Genomic DNA, 18,732 nt, shown 5'->3' with positions numbered 1-18,732 from the left:
TCTGACTAATAAAATCGCATCTCTAGAGATGGAGTACAAGAAAGAGTTCTTAATTCCTGGCCAAAGTGTTCATACAAGCGGTTTTTAATCTTTCTCTGAGCTGAATTAAATTGTCTAACATTTGCCGGAAAAATGTTCGTATTAAATAGCTTAGGGATTAATTCAGGAAATTGGGTATGTATGTATGTATGTATGTATGTATGTATGTATGTATGTATGTATGTGTGTATGTAAGTGTCTGGATGTATGAATGTATTGAGACGACAAACGCAAATTTTATCAGTCTACCCATCTATCTGTCTATCTATCTATCCATTTACTTATCTATCTGTCTATTTACCTATTAACAGAAAGACGCCTTAACCCCAGAACGAGTGGCCACAAACAAATCGCCTCCATGTCGCCCTGTCCCCCGCCATTTCACTGCCCTGCCCCCAGCTCACACACCCCTCTCTCATTTACCTCTCCACTCCATCCCTCCACCTCACCACACACAAAAAATCAACCCCTTCAGCCAGCGGACGTAATTTCTGTTTTGATTTTGAGGCAGATTGAGGAAGCATCTTACTCAGGGAGAAGTTTGTGAAGGTTATATACAAATCACACATTTTGCAAGAGTATTTCCTTTTTTTTTTTTTTTTAATAATATCGTTTGCAGACTAAAAATCATCACCATAACTGTGAGTAGGATAAAGTAGAAAGAAAACCAAATATAATGACATAGGAACCATATCACATCTTATCCACTTAACATACACTAAAATTAAAGCACACACACACACACACACACACACACACACACACACACAAAGGGAACGAGTCTAATAATTAATATAATAACAATACAGCCCAATAAACACCAAAATTAATGATGCAAACGAAACAAAACCAGTAAAAGACAAAAAAAAAAAAAAAAAGTTCTCAAATCACTCACTTAACATACACCAAAATTAAAACAGAAACAAACAACCACACTTCAAACATCCACCATCGCCTAGCATACACAGACATAATAACTAATAATAACTCACCTCAATTTATCCCTCTTTACACTAAAATTAAGAGAGAAACAGGCAGGGGGATACCATACCAAAAACACCCCTTACATAAAAACAGAAACAGACGAGGGAAACCAGACTGAGAACACCTCAAATTAAAACCGAAACAGAAGAAACCAAAGTGAGACCGTCCTCTATCGCCTCATATATAGACATAATCACACGCCCACTACGCCCAGAGTCATGTCCAACCTCGCTTCATTACCAGCTCACCTCCATGGTTCATCTCCAATTGGTCATGGCTCCTCTCAGACAAGGGAAATGATTAGTGTTCAATTTTCGACCAGAGGGAAAAATCGTGTGCTGAAAATGTATATAACCTGGTGTGTGTGTGTGTGTGTGTGTGTGTGTGTGTGTGTGTGTGTGTGTGTGTGTGTGTGTGTGTGTGTGTGTGTGTGTGTGTGTGTGTGTGTGTGTGTGTGTGTGTGTGTGTGTGTGTGTGTGTGTGTGTGTGAGAGAGAGAGAGAGAGAGAATCGAACTGACAGTCAACAATGAAGAGTAGGTATCATCAATTTTAAGCCCTTCAGTACGTGGATGCCTCTATTCGATCTTTACTTCTCCCACAAGATAAAGAAAGAACCTAGGGATGAGTGCCTATTAACTGCACGATGGCTCAGTACACCCGAGTCATGTACAATTTCCCCCAATCACAACCACACAACAATCTAACTTCCACCCAGATCCCTAAATATACTAAGTGAACAGGGGCATAAGAAAACACTGCCCAAGACTTGTGTGACCCGCCCAGGAATCGAACCAGGGTTGTTCTAGATAAGTGTTGCATGTGCTGACCATTTCACCACCTGATTCCCTGCCAGTAGGCGATTTAGTCTAGGTACAGTTCTGCGTTTCCTCTAACTTGGCCTAAAACTGCTCAGATGTAAAAATAATACTGTACTAAAATAGGATGCTAGTCACGAAGAGGTGCTACGGAAAGCATGTACAGGCGTAGTATTGCCCTTTCCCTCCAATGACCTATGTGAAAGCTGCAAAAGGACGACGATCTAGGCCAAGTTAGAGTGAAATGAGTATAGCAAATATTCCAAACAAGGAAGGTGGTACAGCCCTCGATAACTTCTTCTATTCTAAGCTGGTCTCCCAAGCTGAATTCAAGCGTTCGATAGCAATAAGAATAGACTCCTAATCCCGTCCTCGTGCTGAAGTGGCGGCGGACATGAACCACGGAGAGCCGGTAATTTATTGCGGCTATAATTCATCCAGCCCCGTCCCCCCCCCCCTCCCCAACTACCATCATATTATATCCGATCATTTTTAGCTTCTTAGTGCCATGCCTCTGCCTCCATTACCTTGATAGACGATGACAGGGCGACCCACGAGCATGCCCCGGCTATGGCAACTCGCTCTGGGAACTGGCAACTCACACTAGAGATGGCAACCCACTCTGGGAAATGGCAACTCACACTAGAGATGGCAACTCACTCTGGGAACTGGCAACTCACACTAGAGATGGCAACTCACTCTGGGAAATGGCAACTCACACTAGAGATGGCAACTCACTCTGGGAAATGGCAACTCACACTAGAGATGGCAACTCACTCTGCCATGCCTCTGGGTCTTTGGATCTTGTCTCTCTCTCTGGCAACACACCTACCGCCTTGCAAGCTTTCACCACGAAACTGAATCCTACGTAATGTTAGTGCCTGTTCACTCGGAGGTCAGAATCGGCTAGAATCACAGTTTTTCTGATTGTGCAGGTCCAGGAAAAAGTAGGAAGACACAACACTCAGTTTCAAAAGACAAAGTCGAAGGCCCCGCGTTGCTGTCACCTACATCATGTCTCGTATAAGTCATGTCTGGCACTGAAAAACGGAATGATGGTCCAATGAAACAGGTATTTTTCCGTGTTTTAACCAGACTCTCAATGATCAGACAAGTTGAATCAAAATAGGTCTGATTCCAAGCTCAGTATGACGAAGCTCCTAGTGAGTCGCGTGGACGTAGACGTATTTTCTGACCTATTACAGTACCTTTCCTTACTTAACTACACTTCTTCGTCAGTGATATATTTTTCTATTACAACCTCTTATCGAGCTATATGTTACTGACGCAAACATTGAGGGTGTTCAAAAGACATGAGTAACACACATACGAATAGTAACAGAGGTATATATGAACCAACCGGTATATCGCTAGCGGAAGCAGTGTTACGGGGTCTCCTAAATCAACAAAAACACCGCTTATTATCAATCTGCTTTCGCCACATCATGACTATCATCACAGCCTTGGAAGAAATTGCATTACTCGGAACAAAAACGTATGACATGTCGGGCAATCCCAGTATCAGATAACAATTGCTCAAAATAACTGGGTATCCGCTGCAACATCTCCCGCCTCACCCTCCCCTCCCTGGCAGCCGGCCCGTTAGCTCAGTTGGTTAGAGCGCCGTGCTGATAACGCGGAGGTCGTGGGTTCGACCCCCATGCGGGCCAAGTAATTTTTCTACACCTCATGCAGTCAAGGTCAATAGTCCAGGAACAAAAGGTGCGAGTGTAAAGGCCTTAGAAGTTTGACATGAATAAAAGCGTGAAAGAAATGCCTTAGACACTTCTTGCTCGCCTCATACCATTACAAAAGAGCAGGCCATACTAATTTTCAAATGTGATTTTTCGAAAAGTAAGAAATACACAGACGCCACACGATGTACGTGGCCCGTTAGCTCAGTTGGTTAGAGCGCCGTGCTGATAACGCGGAGGTCGTGGGTTCGACCCCCATGCGGGCCAAATGCTATCATTACTTTTACCCGCAAGGATGCTGTGAGTTTATTGCTCACATAACACCGCTCAGGGAAGAGAGACTGGTAAATTGCTTTGAATGACTTAGCAGCTTAGCCCGGGCCCCTGTGCTCCTGAAGGGGCAGATCAGGACAGGGGCAGACACAGACGAAAAAAAAACATGCTATCGGCCTAGTTATACCCAGAAACCCTAAAGTAATACTGGTACACACACACACACACACACACACACACACACACACACACACACACACACACACACATAGGAACACTACCTCAAGAACTCAGATACACTCAAACACGCGCACGCAACTGTGACTGACATTATCACGTCGAGGGGTTGCGTCCTCTGTGACCATCCGGGTAGAAATGGACGTTCCCCTAATATGGACGACCATAAGCGTTTTCATGTGTTGGTATCCGCTCCTGTGGGTGTGGCAGAGGGTGTTGGTACCTAGCAGCAGACAGGAGGCATGCTACTGACAACACCCCTTCCATAAGTACTGTTAAGGCGTTGGATTTTCCTGTATTTTGGTGATTTTAGATAAGTCGCTCATTATGGTGATTATTGACTAGTATCAAAGCTGGTAGAGTTGAGCAGAGGGTGTTGCAATGGTTTGGGCATATGGAGAGAATGGATAATGAGCGATTGGTGAAAAAGATAACTAGATCTGATGTGAGAGGTGTAAGGCTGAGAGGAAGACCACGAATAGGATGGATGGACAGTGTGAAGAGAGCGCTGGATGCGAGAGGGATGTCTGTTGAGCAAGGAAGAGTGGCTGTGCGTGACAGAAATAAATGGAGAGAAATTGTGAATGAATAAGTGATGACGCAGCCCTGAGGGGATATTCTCCCGCATTTGGTCTGATCAGCTAGTCAGGTCAGGTGCGGGTAAGGGGATGGGTCTGTTATGATGTGGCAGGGGTAAACCAGTTCTGCTGTCGGGCCCTGCTGCGGATGTCACTGGTTGCATTGCGCAGTTGACCCTTGTGCGGTGTGATGCGGTGAGGATCTGTCCGTTCTCCCCTTTGGAGCTAAGATGCGAATGAATGTGTTTGAATGGATGAGTAAATGGAGAGTGAGTCGTCCTGTCTCGGCTACCTCCCTTTCCTTGGGGGAAGCAGCCTAGGTATATAGATAGATAGATAGATCAAACCCACCAACACATCAACTATAAAATAAACAAGCACACACACACACACACACACACACACACACACACACGCACACACACACACACACACACACAAAACAGAGGCTACCGTCCACCACACCCAAGCTACGTGATCCAAACACCGATAGGCAAAAACAGGGAAGCCAATAGGGAAAAAAACAAACGTGGGTGTAGATTTTTTTTTTTTTTTTTAGCATATCTCCCCATCGCCGCCGACGTAAAAGGAAGAGAGATCGTCAACAAGGGGGTGATTATCGAGGTCAATTCCGTGTGATTAAGGTTCGTATTCCCGGCGGTTAAGGAAGCTCCCTAACACCTCTTCCTCACCGATTTATTTTTGGGTGCTACTGGCTAATATCGAATTGTGCGTTACTTATGCAGAGTAAGGTGATATCAGATGGATTTAAGTAACACAGAAGTCGGTAAGGTAAGCAAAATAAATCGGTTAGAAAGAGGTGTTAGGGAGCTTCCTTAAACAGTACGAGTCAGTATATTGTGTCTGAAAATATACTCAGCACGTCAGAGAGAACAAGTTTTCTTTTTCTTTTCTTTTTATTTCTCACATTAACTTTTCTTCCGGGTGATTATATTTAGGAACAGATTTAAATTCATGGGTTATAAATGGATTTGATTTTTTTACTTTATTAATCAGAATCTTGTCGCTGTGAAAAATAAAATACCAGTAAGAAGAATCAATGAAACCCATAATAAAGTTAGGATATATTTCTCTATAAATTAAATAAACTTACGAAAAATCAACAACTGAACGAAAATAATAATCTGTACTGTATATTTTATTAACTTTCAGCCACAGAGATAAAATGGGTTATTATAAGATGCAATTAACATGAGAATAACTACTATGCATGACTAGTGACCTAAGAATAACACATCATCATCATCATCATCATCTTGAAACTTCAGTATGGTGATGTCACATTTACTCTGGTCAGGAGAAACATCACAGTACCGGTGTTCATCCAACACACACACACACACACACACACACACACACACACACACTTAACACATACTTTCCCCATAACAGCAAAAACAGATAACAGGCAGACAGCAATCATCATAAACTGAACCGGCAATGAAGAGAAAGTCGCGGTACAGCCTCCCGCTCTCTCCCTCTCTCTCTCTCTCTCTCTCTCAAGGAAAACGGGAGCCGGGAATCGCGAGCGGCGGGACGGGTCTGGATCGGAAAGGTATGCACAAGGCCGGAGCTAATTAGTTTAAAGATAAGAATCCAGCTCTCTCGCCCTCCTGATAAGCCATCGCTGGAGACGCACCAGTAACAAGTGCTCCTCTCACTGCCTAAACCTTGGTGGATTTATTTTTATTTCTATCTTTTATTTTTTTTTTATGTCCACGTCGCAAACAAGCTGCTTAAGTGTCGATCCAGGGGTAGTGTTCGGGATCCACCTAATTTGTACAACTGATCTTATCTTGGGCCAAACGACCCTCCGTGCTAGGCTGCTTTACTGCTCTGTTCCCCGCAAGCTGTCTCACCCCCTCCCTTCTCCCCCTGCGACTTTCCTCCCCCCACCACCACTACTTCTCCTCCCCTCCTTCCTCCCGCGGAAAATCCTCCTCCATTCTTTCCCCTGTCATCCAGCCACATCCTTACTCACCTCCCACCCCGACCTACCTTGGTTCCTCTCCTACAAAGTCTTCTCCTTTAAACTATACTATGCTTCTCACTGCTGTCTACTCTCAGCATGCCTCATCCCCTTCCATCTATGCCTTACCCCTCCCCCACTAAGCATGCTGCCTTGTCTCTCCCTTTCTACCCACACCCTGCCTCATTCCCCTCCACCCACAACCCACCTCTGCCTCTCCCCTCCCCCACCCATAACCTACCTCTGCCTTTCCCCCTCCCCCTTCACCCACAACCTGCCTCTCCCTCTCCACTTTCAGCTTCTCTCCCTCTCCACACACAACCTTCTTCCCTTCTTTACCCCAACAACCTCCTCTCCATCTTCTCTCCCCCTCTCTACCTCAGCCTACCTCATCTCAATCTCCTCCTTGTATAATCTACCTCTCCCTCCACTCATCCAACCTCCTCCTTGTATAATCTACCTCTCCCCTCCACTCATCCAACCTCCATTTCCTCCACCCAAATCATACTCGTACCTCCACCCTTCCCCCTCCACATACCGACTACCTTATCCCCCTTCCCGCACCCCCACAATCACCACCATCCCTACTTCATCACCTCTAACCACAACATACCTCCCCCATGTCCCTCGACCTAAAGCCTACCAATCTCCCCTTCCCCCACTTTAAACCTACCCCACGTCCCTGCACCTACAGCCTACCTCTCCCCATCCATTCCCCCACTCCACAACACCCCAACCCCATCCCCCAGCCGTCTAGTAAGCCTGGGCAGCCTGATTATAGCAATTTACCAGCTGCTAATCATAATATCACTATGTTAGGCATGACTCCAAGGGTCCTACTGACAGGTTTCGGGGCCGTGTTATTCAGTTCTTAATGAGCACTTGGGCAAAACACACACTGCTCTTTGGGATGGGGATGTGTGTTATATTTCCTCTGCTCAATTATTTCTTTTTGCTCAATTATTTCTTCATGTACTTGAGTTGTGTATTGCAAGAGAGAAGAGTATGTTGCGGTAAAGGTATCTGGAAATAATGAAATTGGAAGTTCTAATTTCTCTCTCTCTCTCTCTCTCTCTCTCTCTCTCTCTCACACACACACACACACACACACACACACACACACACAATTAACCCCTGCCAGATCGACATTAGACCACCGCATCCTTAATTGACGTTCCTTGCACTAGACAACCGAGCACGATGAAAATATTTAAGTGTCCCCTTCCTACACATGGAGAGAGAGAGAGAGAGAGAGAGAGAGAGACTGCCACATCAGCTTCCAAAACTGTTCACAAACATACGTAAGATGCCGTAAGTCTTATTTCACAGTGCGTTTAAGTATCCAAGTGGAGGAAATTTATAAGTACATATTGAAATTCCGTTTATTATGAAGATACAGCCGTTTTGGCCCGACTTGGATCCTCTTCAAAGTGGATCAAAACTCCTGCATCCAGGAAACCCAACTTCATTAAGGTATAAACTCTTCCAATTTTAAGGCCTTTTTTCCCGGTATAACTAAAGACTAATGTATATGTGCAAGATAGGCAAATGGAGCATATAATCTTCGTACGTCTACCACTCTTCTCGAATAATATATCATGAGGGGAAAATTGTCGTGAGTTTTTCCTTCTTTCACGAACCACAAGAAATCTGCAAAAACTTCCACGTCTCTTGTTTTTCCCCCACACGGAAAATCTAAGCTACGTGAGGGAGTCGATCGTAAGTTTGTTAATTCCAGTCCAGGTGTAAAAGGCGACTCTCCTAATTAACATTCCCAAACCACCGAAGACACTGGCTAACAAGGTCCAAGTGTGGCTGGGTCAATGGGGCTCTTAATGTCACACTTCAGTTCCTTCTCGCCTCCACTTTTCCTTGATTCAGAAAAAATACTGCTCGACACACAAATAAACCTCATGTCTCTTTAGAATTTAGTCCTTTTGAGGTGATATTTGTTAGTCTTTAATTTATTCTCGCCTCCTTTCCTTGCTTCAGAAAAAAATATTGCCCGGCACCCATGTATACTGCATCTGTCACTATAGAATTTAGTCCTTTTGGGGTGATTTTCGGGGTCTTAAGGTGTAATTTAGGATACACTTACGAGAAATCACCTGGCGGAGTAGGTGGGGAGAGTTGCATGTGGATCACCCAGCATAATGAGTGCTGAAATATACGAGTTAACCATAGTGGAGGGAGGGATCATGGGAGAGAGGCAGGGCGTGACTTGGGGATGAGAGAATAGAGAGAGGAAGGAGGGAATAGAGAAAGACAAGGAAGGGAGAAGGAATTAAGGAAGACAGGAAAGGAAAAAGTAAGGAGGGCAAGAGAGGAAGAAGGAATGAAGGAAGACAGGAAAGGAAAAAGTAAGGAGGGCAAGAGAGGAAGAAGGAATCAAGTCAGACCATGAAGGAAGAAGGGATTAAGAAATGCAAGGAAGGAAGGAATATGACAAAGGAGGAAGACATAAAGGTGGATTATGAGGAAGGAAGGAATTACGGGAATGGAGGAAAGACAAGGAAAGAATTAAGGAAGACAAGAAAGGAAGGATGACTAGCAAGAAATGAAGGAAACAAGGAAGACAGGGAAGGAAGGATGGAAAAAAAGAAGACGAGGGTGTAAGGATGAATGACAAGGAAGAAAGAGAGGGAGGAAGGATGACAAGAAAGTGAGGATGAAAGAAAGGAGGGAAGGGAGGAAGGAAGGAAGGACGGGAGCAAATAGGGGAGGAAGATAGCAAGCAAGCATACACGCGAACAATGATGAAATGAATGAATGAAGGAAGGATGCAAGTACGCAAGCAAGCAAACATGGAAAGGAGAAAGGAAGCAGACAAGGAGGGAAGGAAGGATGACAATGGAGGGAAGGGGGAAGCGGCAGCAGTCAGCAGGCCGAGGGAGCAGGGATATTACGTTTTTCCGCCTGGGTGTCATCAAAGAGCGGGAAGGCCACGCCCGGAGGACCCCACCGACCGACACGGAACTCTGTAATTTGGTGTTCCGCGACGCGTGTTTCGGTGTTCCGTGACGCGTGTTCCCTCGACCAAGCCTCCCTCTGGTATGTGCCGCCCTGGGACCCGGATTTATGAAGGGTCTTAAGCCACTTTACAGGACGAACAAACCAGGATCTAAGCCACTTTAAGCCAGCATAATACCTAACCATTATCCCTGACCGACTTGTTTTTCGTCTATGGTTCACTGTTACCCTGATTTCACTGTTAACTGTTTGGTATGCTCTTTTCACTCTAACTTGGCCCAGATTTTCGTCCTAAAGGGTATTTCACGTTTCGCACTGTCAGAAAAGACACAACTACGGCTCTACATCCTTTCTGTTACTGTGTGTGTGTGTGTGTGTGTGTGTGTGTGTGTGTGTGTGTGTGTGTGTGTGTGTGTGTGTGTGTGTGTGTCTATAATACCACTTCTACTCCAGGATACTTTATAAATACGGCCTCTGCTTTAGGATACTTTATAAATACGACCACTACTCCAGGATACTTTATAAATACGGCCTCTGTTCTAGGATACTTTATAAATACGACCACTACTCCAGGATACTTTATAAATACGGCCTCTGCTTTAGGATAATTTATAAATACGGCCTCTGCTCTAGGAAACTTTATAAACACGGCCTGTGCTCCCCTTATTGTCTCTCTCAGCGCCCCAGGGTAGGCAGACAAGGGAGAGCAGATTCTAGGATATTGAAATGGAGGGAAGGACGCTCCAGTCGGCACAAGCAGCCCATATAACGTGTCAGACGCAATAAACGCTTCCGACGCTCTATGCCGCGGCTCTACTTTCGTCCTCTCGCCGCCACCGTAGCTCTAACACATTTCAATTTCGCTGGCCTGAAATACGCGCGCATATTCAGGATTTAGCGAGTCTTACGCATAGCTACGCAGTGTGAGAAAATGAAAATAATAATAATAATAATAATAATAAACCCGGAAGAAAGTTTACACGTGCACCTCCCGGATACTCTTCCTTACATCTCTTACACTACTCACGACTCCGCTCAACGTTACTTATCATTAATATGCCTAGTTTTCCTTCCTCAATCCCTTCACTTCGACGACCTGTTACTGGAGTCGTATGGTTTATTCCAAGTCTGAAGTGTCTCCTGGAAGAAGTAATTGTTGTTGTGGTCCCAGGTTCATATAAACGTGAACCCAGTGGACTGCAGAATGAAGACGACATTTTCCCGCAGTCCAACATAGGCTATTTATTTTGGGGTATAGGGAGGGAGATGAAGGACGTTCGCATACCCAGGCCGCGGATCTACCTGATTATAGCGTTGCCACCGTGCGAAGGCGTCCCTCCTCACCACCCCCATGTTAGTAAAGGAGTTATGAGGGCTGTAAGTTCGAGAAGTCTCCCCTAAACAAAGTATGTCTGGCTAATGGACGCGATAATACATGCTAAAAAGCCTCAAAGAAGGGGCTGGTTTGCAAACACACACACACACACACACACACACACACACACACACACACACACACACACACACACAAAGCAATATACATAACAAAAACAGACAGCTAACAAAAAAAGGCACTACAATCAACAACAAAATAAGTACAGCGTGTGCACAACCAGGACCCCCAAACTTACGCACATAGCAGCGAAATTCAGAGTCAGAGAATCCATAACTCAGGCAGGGCGCTCTACAAACGTCAGGTCTATAGGCTGTAACACTGTGGTACGGCCTCTGTCAAGAGTGAGGTAAGTGAAGAAGAAGAAGATGAAGAAGAAAGAGAAGACGACGACGATGATGATGATGATAATGATGACGACGACGACGATGAAGAAAAGAAGAAGAAGGAGGAGGAGGAGGAGGAGGAGGAGGAGGAGGAGAGGAAGAAGAAGAAGAAGAAGAAGAAGAGGAGGAGGAGGAGGAGGAGGAGGAATAAGGTGAGATTAAAAAGGGAGGGAAGAAAGAGAAAGAGAAGGAATGGAACGAGGAAGAAAGAATGAATGAGGTATGCAAGGAATGATGTGATAAGGGTCAAGGGTGCAGAAGTGATGTGGCGCCTCTGTTGTGATGTTCTAGGTCAACTACATCACACACACACAGACACACAGACACACACACACACACACACACACAGACACACACACACACACATACACACACACACACACACAGGCATAACCATCATCATCATCATCATCATCATCCCGCTAAACACTTAGATGGGGTGAGGTATGGTACGCAAATCATGGAAAAAAAAAAAACACGATAGAAAGAGAACCAAACAATTGTCTGCCTGATGAAAATGAGCCAAACACTCATTCACTCACTCTTCAAGCACCCGGAATCCTGACACCAGCTCACAGCATACATACCGTACATACATACATACATCAGATATATACACAGTATTTAATATTTCGTATTTATATTATTCATTATATACAACACATACTAAAATCCAACACTGTACTCTCTCTCTCTCTCTCTCTCTCTCTCTCTCACCCCACCCCACGGGCTACACCCCACCATTATCTTTATTTACGACAATTGTGTTTTTCCCTGGCGCAGATGGGACCATTTAAGAGGTATCTGCCGCCCACTTACGCCCTCCCATTATCTTGACTCCTCCTATTACCACTAGACTTACGACCCCCATGCACGAGCCTCACGCATCTTGGGCCCCCTCTGACGTCACGAGTGATGCTCAGTTTGTTACGTCTGGGATGAGGAAGGTGATGGAGTTGTTAAGCTGCGTGGTGTGAGTGTGGGGTGGATGTTAGGGTGTACGAAATTGATGGAGTTATTAGCTGGTGTGGTGTGAGTGTGGTGTGGTGTGGTGTCGATGTTATGTTTGTGGCGTAAGAAGATAACAGTATTAGCCGCCTGGTGCTGTTACTGTTATTTATGTGGTTTATTTATCGTGTGCCAGGAAGTTATGTTTGTGGTGTAAGAAGCTGATGGAAGTATGAGATGCATGGTGGTGGTGGTGGTGTGTGTGTCTGGGTCATGGCATTATGGTATGTCAGAAAGTTACGTTAATGGTGCATATTTTATCTATCTATCTATCTACCTATCTGTCTATCTAAATATCTGTCTATCTGTGTGTCTGTCTGCCTGTGTCTGGGCAAAGAGGAAAACAAAGAAGCACAAGTCACGAAGTAAGAGGAATAGAGCAGTGGGAGTGAGAGAGTGTAAATTGAGAAGGAAACGAGCGAGAAGAATAGTATTGTTAGTAAAGAAGGCAACGAAAGAGGTGGCTATAGGAAAAGCAGGAGGAAAAGGACGAGAAAACAGAGAGGAAGGGTTAGTAGGAAAGTAAAGAAGGGAGTGAAAAAGGTAGGAAAAGTAGGAGGTGAAGTTTTGAAGACGACAGAGGGTAGTGGATGAGCGAAGTGGGATAAGGAAAAGACTTAGGACAGGAGAACGGATAGGGGATGAAGAAGAGGAGATAGAAAAGGGGGAAAAATAAAAGGGACGGCAGAATTGATGCCCAGTGGAAAGGGAACATAAGATAAGGAAGTGGAAGCGGATGAAGGATAGAGGCTGGATATCAATGGATGAGAGGAAAAATAAATGCCAAGGGACAAGCATAATGTAGCAGGAGAGTCAATGAAGAATGAAAAGAATAATGTAAATGGATTATGGGAGGAGGACAAGGATAATGAAAACGTGATGAGGTACACTGAGAGAGGGGAAGGACAGAAGAAGCGAATGGGGACAGATGCATGGATGGATGGATGGATGGATGGATAGATGGATACTTGTGGATGAAGACGGAGGATAAATGCTAGTGAGTAAGGAGAGGGAAAGTTAAGGGAAGGAAGGGGATGAGGGAAGGGGGGACTGGGGGAAGGAAAGCTGAGAGATGGGGGGACTGAGGAAAAGGGGACTGAAGAAAAGAAGACTGTGGAAAGGGGTATTGCTGAAGGGGGGATTGAGGGAAGAGTGGCATGGATGGAAGGGGATACTGAGAGGAGAGGGGATGTTGGCATAGAGGATTCAGAGAAGGGGACTGAGGAAGGATAACTGGAGAAAGGAGATCTGATGGCAAGGAGTAGCTGGAGAGAAGAAAGGGGGGGATATATTTGGGAGAGGGGTCAAAGCAGTTGGGGGAGGGTGGTGGGTGGAAAGATGGGGCAGAGGAGGGAAGCTAGGGAAAGAAGGTGGGATTGGAGGAGGCAGAAAAAGTGTGGGTAGGAGAAGGAAAAGAGGGGGTGGTTGGAGGGGTAAGACAGGGGGTGGTAGGAGAGGGAAGACAGGGGGTGGTAGGAGGGGGAAGACAGGGGGTGGTAGGAGAGAGAAGACAGGGGGTGGAGGGAAGGAGGGGGGGCAGAGGGGAATAGACGAATAGTCCTTTTAAGCCATTAGTGGGCGTAGTGGGGCGGGTCAGTGGCGCTGCTGGCTCGCCTCGTAAAATATTCCCTCAAGAGTCCAACACCTAATGTTCCTCTTAAACTGAGCGGCCAGGGAGAGAGAGACAGGGAGGAAGGAGGGTAGAAGGAAGAAGGGAGGGTAGGTGGGATACATGAAGGGAGAGGGGAAGGGATAGATGAAGAGAGAGAGGTAGGAGAGATGGGGAGGCAGGGTACGAGAGATGGAGGTACGAGGAAGGGGGGATTGTGGAAGGGAGGTGATTGTAAGGGAGGAGAAAGGAGATGCAGGAAGGGGGACCAAGCAGCAGTGGAGGGATAGAAGTTGGCAGGAAGCTTAAACAGGCAGAGAGGGAGAGAGGGAAGGGAAGGTGGCAGGATGAGGGAGTAAGGTTAAAGACATGAGAAAGGGTATGAATGAAGATAAGGAAAGGAAAGGAGTATAAGTAGGAATAGAGGGTAGGGAATGAGATAGGATTGGATGACGGGAAAAAATAGGGAGTTTAGTTAGATGGAGAGGGAGGGAGAGTGAGGATGGATGGATGGATGCATGGATGGAGGGTAAAGAGGGAAGAGGAACAGGGATGGCTGGATGGATGGATTAAGAATAGGGATGGACAGAAGAGATGGATGGGCGGGTGGATGGAGGGAAGGAAGGGATGGATGGATGGATGAAAGAGGTGGGGGAGGGGGGGAGGATGGGAAGAAAAATTATTGTGGAAAAATAAGAAAGTTGGTAAAGAACACCCAGAGAGACAGAAACCGAAAAGCGAAGAAAATGGTGAGGCGGTGGGAAGGAGGGACAGTAAAGAAATGAAGGGCCATCAGTGGGGAGGAAGACTGAAATAAACTAGACAAGGGAAGGGAGAGTGAGTGTGTGTGAGGGCGGCCAGGCAATCAGAAAAAAGAAGTGTGTAGATGGAAAGCGATTACCAGGAGACAGAGAAAACGAGAAACAATACGAGGGGGCCGTGAGAGAGAGACAGTACAGGGCCAGAGAGGAGGTCATATACAGCAAGAGAGGAGAGGAAGAGTTCATATGGTAGATTGAACCGAGCAAAAATGAAGGTGGAAGGGAATGAGGGGGTTTATCAATGATGTATGCCGAAGGGGAGGAGAGTTACGAGGCTGTGCAAATGGGGGCATTAGTATACATGAAGGTGTGTGTGTGTGTGTGTGTGTGTGTGTGTGTGTGTGAGAGAGAGAGAGAGAGAGAGAGAGAGAGAGAGAGATCTGGAGGAAGGACCAAAGAGGAATTACACACACAACTATGATGATATGTGAACAGGGGGAAAAAAATGGATAAGAATAACATGCAGAACCGAATCATACACTTGCAAATAAAAAAAGAAAGAAACGAAGAAAGAAAAAGAACAAAAAAAAAAAAAAGAAACAGTGAATTGAGTAACCAGCCTGGAGAAGGGAAGGGAATAATTTGAATAACCGTGAAGGATATATTTGCTGATACATGAGGAAGAAAGACGAAATGAAGAAAGAATTTAAAAGTGAATAATAAGAGGAAAAAGATGCAAGGAAAGAAATAATCAGTTTGGGAAGAAGAAGTTAAATAAAATCGTGACATACACAAGCAAGATGAAAAATGTATAATTAACAGATAAGAAAAAGGAGTCAAAAGAAAGAAAATATAAAGAAAGTGAGAGGCAAAAGATAGGAGAGGGGGAGGGGACACGATAAGTAGAGTGAGAGGGGAGAAGATAAAGATAGGAGGGGGAGAAAAGAGAGGCAAGTGAGAGGGAGGGGTCTCAGTCGTGGTGCGGGTATGATTATGTTAAGCTGTGCGTGGGAGTATGGAGTGGAGTGGAGTGGAGTGGAGTGAGGGTGGTGCTGCGATGGGGGTAGGTACGGATGGTGGGGTGAGAGGGAGTAAGAGAGTGAGAAAAGTGACTGAGTAGAAAGTGAAACGTTAATGTAAAGAGTAAGAGTGTGGGTTAGAGTCGGGTGTAAGAGAGAGTGGAGTGTAGGTGAGTGGAGTGTAGGTGAGTGGAGTGTAGGTGAGTGGAGTGTAGGTGAGTGGGGTGTAGGTGAGTAGGGTTTTGTTGAGTGGGGTGTATCTGAAAGAGGGGTGTGAGAGTGGGGTGTAGGTGAGAGAGGGGTGTAGGTGGGAGTCGGGAGGGGGCAGGGACTGAGGTGAGACAGAGGAGACTATGTGGGTGAAGGGAGGGAGTGTAAGATGAAGGTGAAAGGAAGAGTTAAAATACAAGTAGCGGTGTGAGTGAGAGAGGCAAGCATGGGCTGGGACGTAACAATGGGGTGGGAGTGAGGCTGTGAGTAAGGCTGTCAGTGATGAGTGCGATAATGAGTTGAAGGCTACAGGAAAGATTAAAAAAATACCAAGTGTGAACCAGATTGCAAATGTTGGAGAAGATGTAGAATGAAAAACACAGAAAAAAGTAGGGGTGGAAATGTAAAAAATAAGATGTCATCTAGAAAAGTGAATGAAAGGTAAAAAGTAGAAGGACGGAGACTTAAGTGAAAAATCATATGAATGATGAAGGAAAAAAAAAGAGGAATAGGGAAGATGAGTAAGTGGAAGAAGAAGAAGAAAAGGTGTGGGAACTGTATGAATAATTTTAAAGTCACTATATTAACGTTGTATGTTGGAGACGGCCTAAAACAGACTGGGAATGAAGAGGGCTGTAAGAGGAGATGCCTTGTACGAATGTGGGTAAGATCAAGAGTTAGGATGAAGAGCGAGAGTGGGCGAGTGGGATGGAGTGTAGTGGCAGTATTTGCGCCATGAGTGCCAGAGTAAGTGGGCAGGCTGGTTGTAAATAAAGGTTACTGCTGTCTGTGCTAAAGAAGGGCCTGGCTATTTCTAAGTGATGTAGATAACGTACTAAAAAAAAAAAAGGAAAAAAGAAAATAACAAGAAAAAAACGGTAGGCTGACAATGGAGTGAAATTTTAGAATGCTGTATGTACGAGAAGTTTTTATTTCCTTGTCTTCCTTCCATCATGCACTAATTCACCTTTTCACCACGATATTCGCATTTGTATTCTTTTTTCATGCTCTCTCCAGACGATTTTATTCAGTGAACGGATAAGTTAAGGCTACATCGAACGCCTTTAGCTGAAAAAAAAAAAAGAATCAGAAATCAATTGAAGCATTAGGAGACAGTTACGATCAATTAATACGTTCTTTGTCTGAAGGATTATTTTAAGAGAGATTTGATTATTTTTAACACTGATGTAAATACCGTAACTAATAATATACAATGCCGATGATGGTAACAACTGTCGATACGCTTTATATATACATCTCCAACTCTCCTTCCTTCCACCACTCACTACTATAATTCTATCCCAGTGCCACATACGTATACCCGACCTAAAACGCTTACCTGTCCTTGCTCTAACCACCTGAGACACACCTTTCCACGATCCCTCTTTAATCCACCATCAACAAACTGACTTAAAAGGTCTTACGAATTAGAGAAGTGTGCTCAGTTGAGTGGAGTATTTAGGGGATGTGTTACTTCAGGATTTGGTTCTGGTGGTCATTTTTGAACATACGTGTCCTTAAAACTGAACCAGACCTATTAAAACATTGGAGCATATAACACTGTAGGAATTTCCTTTCAGAAAATTTAATATATTTTTCAATGATACTCAACCTTCAATGACCGAAGTGGGGGAAATATACACCCGCTAATTAAAAAGGCAATTACTCAAAAGACGTGGTGTGGCGTGGAAGTAGACTTCTGAAGGGGAAAAAATGCCAGATATCAATGTTGTTTCAAAGATATATGTACCACTAAAATAGTACACCTGTTTTCTACTCTTTCTTAGTACACCCGACAGTGAGGATGAGTGTAATGAAGTCTTTAGTTCTCCTCTATTCACTGTTCAGTTATATACATTAAAGGGAATACCTTAGCTCAAAGAATTATTTATGAGTAAGGCAAAAAGTATGGCTGAAACTATTAATTCAATGTAATACACTGTACAATATAATAAGGAAAAATGTCATCTGATTCTCGCAGCGTCAGTCTTGTCCATTTTTAGGAGACAAAATAAATCAATAAAAGGTACACAATCACTGCACACACACACACACACACACACACACACACACACACACATCTAGTGTCATTTGGCGTCCAGTTTGTTGTAGTGCCTCCCTGTGCCGGACGAGGCGGTGGGAGGGGGAACTATAATGAATTGGATGCTATTATGACCCTGAAGGCAAGGACCAGGAACACAGGTGGCGGTCATATCATGGGGGAAGCAGTGTCCAGCAGTGATAGGAGACAGCAGTGATAGGAAGTGACAGGGGACAGCAGTAAGAGAGGACAGCAGTGATAGGGGACAGCAGTGATAGGGGATAGCAGTGATTGAGGACAGCAGTGACAGGGAACAGCAGTGATAGGAGACAGCAGTGATAGGGAACAGCAGTGACAGGGGACAACAGTGACAGGGGACAGCAGTGATAGGAACAGCAGTGATAGGGAACAGCAGTGATGGCGGACAGCAGTGATAGGAGACAGCAGTGATAGGGAACAGCAGTGATAGGGGACAGCAGTGATAGGGAACAGCAGTGATAGGGGACAGCAGTGATAGGGGACAGCAGTGATAGGAGACAGCAGTGATAGGGGACAGCAGTGATAGGGAACAGCAGTGACAGGCAGCAGCAGTGACGGAACAGCAGTGATTGGGGACAGCAGTGATAGGGAACAGCAGTGATAGGGGATAGCAGTGATGGGGGACAGCAGTGACGGGACAGCAGTGATAAGGGACAGCAGTGATAGGAGACAGTAATGATAAGGA

The 18,732-nt window shown here is 45.0% G+C and overlaps 2 non-coding genes across 2 annotated transcripts; both read left to right on the top strand.

The window, feature by feature from the left end:
* Positions 1-3,435: 3,435 nt before the first annotated feature.
* On the top strand, positions 3,436-3,509 carry TRNAI-GAU (transfer RNA isoleucine (anticodon GAU)). The gene has a single exon. It is a non-coding gene; the product is annotated as a tRNA-Ile (tRNA).
* A 217-nt stretch (positions 3,510-3,726) lies between these two features.
* On the top strand, positions 3,727-3,800 carry TRNAI-GAU (transfer RNA isoleucine (anticodon GAU)). Its single transcript has one exon. It is a non-coding gene; the product is annotated as a tRNA-Ile (tRNA).
* Positions 3,801-18,732: the final 14,932 nt, after the last annotated feature.

This window comes from Coenobita brevimanus, chromosome 24 (assembly GCF_032717465.1).
Source record: "Coenobita brevimanus isolate Jiangsu-jjx chromosome 24, ASM3271746v2, whole genome shotgun sequence".
Classification (NCBI taxonomy): Eukaryota; Metazoa; Arthropoda; class Malacostraca; order Decapoda; family Coenobitidae; genus Coenobita; species Coenobita brevimanus.
This window is presented reverse-complemented; position numbering and strand designations above follow the sequence as displayed.